The 2201-nt window shown below is 45.3% G+C and overlaps 2 non-coding genes across 2 annotated transcripts; both read left to right on the top strand.

The window, feature by feature from the left end:
• Positions 1-632: 632 nt before the first annotated feature.
• Trnac-gca (transfer RNA cysteine (anticodon GCA)) lies at positions 633-704 on the top strand. Its single transcript has one exon. It is a non-coding gene; the product is annotated as a tRNA-Cys (tRNA).
• Positions 705-1784: 1080 nt separating this feature from the next.
• Positions 1785-1856, top strand: Trnac-gca (transfer RNA cysteine (anticodon GCA)). Its single transcript has one exon. It is a non-coding gene; the product is annotated as a tRNA-Cys (tRNA).
• The last annotated feature ends 345 nt before the right edge of the window (positions 1857-2201 follow it).

The raw sequence follows: 2201 nt of genomic DNA, 5'->3' as shown, positions 1-2201 counted from the left end.
GGGCCCATGTGCTGGTTAGTCTCAAGTTCATGTCCGTGTTAGCAAGACCAGATATGTGTACCATTGCATGGAATTGGCCTTAGACCCAATTTTTAAAAAAAAAAAAAAAGTTGTGGTTATGGTGGGTGGTGACCGCACATGTTTACTCTCAGCACTCTGGAACCAGGAGCAATGGATCTATGAGTTTGAGGCCAGCCTGGTCTAAAGAGCAAGTTCCAGGACCGAAAACACCACACAGAGAAACTCTATTTCATTAAAAAAAATAATAATAAAAGTAAATAAAATTTAAATTGTAAATTAAAAGGTGTGGTTATTCCCATAACATTCATGTCATTTTTGGACTCATATGTCTTGTAGGCAGGTGGCTGTAATTTGTCACAGGGTTTGTATTTGACGATTACCTTTCTCCTCTGGTGCTGTGTGGAGTACATTACAGCACAATGAACGCTTCTCCATCACAGTGAACTAGGATAGGAGGGCGCTGGCATGAGGAGGGGGCAGACAGGAGTGCAGTTGGCTCAGGGCTGGGACTCACAGGATAAAGTAGATAATAATAGAGTACTAGCAAGTACACATGTCAGGGAGTGGCCATACAGGTTCAGAGATGTTTATTAGATACACATGAAACAAATGGGGGCATAGCTCAGGGGTAGAGCATTTGACTGCAGATCAAGAGGTCCCCGGTTCAAATCCGGGTGCCCCCTTCCAATGTCTCTTTTAGATACACGAGACCAAATTTGATATTGGGTAACACAAAGGCAACTAAGGTACTGTGTTCTGCTGTGCTCTGTGATCTACTCAGGACTGGATGCTGTTCTCTTTCCTGGGAGGAGCAGGTCCAGAACTCACTGTGAACCCATCCAGGTAACACTCACCTGTGACACAGGCTCCAAGGATCTGGAAGGCTCCATCACTGCAGGGAGTCAGCATAGAGGAGTCCTATGAAGGTGAGGAGCAGGATTCCTCCTCTGGCAACTTTTCAATGTCAGCCCCTTGGGAAGTCCCTCCTGAGGCCCCAGTGAAGCCCCTTTTACATGCTGTTCCCCCCGCCCAGCCTGTGCTTTGATTTCTGCTACTTCGGAGGACAGACTTGGGCCATATTTGTGTCCAATTGAGACTAAGACTCTGAGGAAGAGGAAAATGACTGACATTTCTTTTGTTGTTGTTTGTGGTTTTTCAAGACAGGGATTCTCTGTAGCTTTGGAGTCGGTCCTGGAACTAGCTCATGTAGACAAGGCTGGCCTCAACCTCACTGAGATCTGCGTGCCTCTGCCTCCCCAGTGCTGGGATTAAAGGCCTGTGCCACCACTGCCCGGCCGACTGATATTTATTTGTGTCCTCAACATGGCTGAGAGTGACCACAACATAGAAAGTGTCATGGTGTTTGTTGAGTGAATAAATGATATTGTGAAATAAAGGGCATCCTCCTCATATCTAGTAAAGGGCATCCTCCTAAAATTCTTTCCAGGCAAAAGATTTGAACCATTGAAAATTTAGAACCATCACCTCTCGCCTTGGCCACTCAAGGGAAATTAGGTGTGTACTTAAGAAAAATATGAGTTAAGGGTTCTTTCCAGGGCCAAAGCTGAAGTCTTTAACAAGCTTGAGAGAAAGGACATTGAAATGGGCAGATGTTGGAGAGGAGGAAGTGGAGGGCTGACTTAAGTAAAAATCTTGTCAGGTCAAGATCAAAAGGAGAACCAGTAGATCCTGAACATATAGGAAGCCTAGGTGTGGTGCCAAGGTTGAAGACGTGCTAATGACATGCTGCCTTAAGTATAAGTGGGGGTATAGCTCAGGGGTAGAGCATTTGACTGCAGATCAAGAGGTCCCTGGTTCAAATCCAGGTGCCCCCTTGCTTAAATATGATTTTGGTAGTTAGCTTATCACATTCACCTTGGGGAGGACCTCAGTGTCGATAAAAGTTCTCCTCTAGGTGAGAGTTCTTGAATAAACTCCATAACCTATCTCTCTCTCTCTCTCTCTCTCTCACTCTTTCTCTCTCTCTCTCTCTCACTGAGCTCCATCACACAGAGTAATTTCATGTCTTACATGGGGATGACTTAGCCTCTTAAGAGAATTCTCACTCAAGGGCCCAAACACTCATGACTCTGAGTCCACACTTTACCCGCATTAGCACAGTGATCAGGAACTAGAAATGATGGATTGACAGAACACAAGAAGATTTCCCAGAAAGGAAG

Source organism: Myodes glareolus, chromosome 25, assembly GCF_982192425.1.
Source record: "Myodes glareolus chromosome 25, mMyoGla1.1, whole genome shotgun sequence".
NCBI lineage: Eukaryota > Metazoa > Chordata > Mammalia > Rodentia > Cricetidae > Myodes > Myodes glareolus.
Note: the sequence above shows the minus strand (reverse complement) of the source record. Positions and strands in the feature narration are given on the sequence as shown.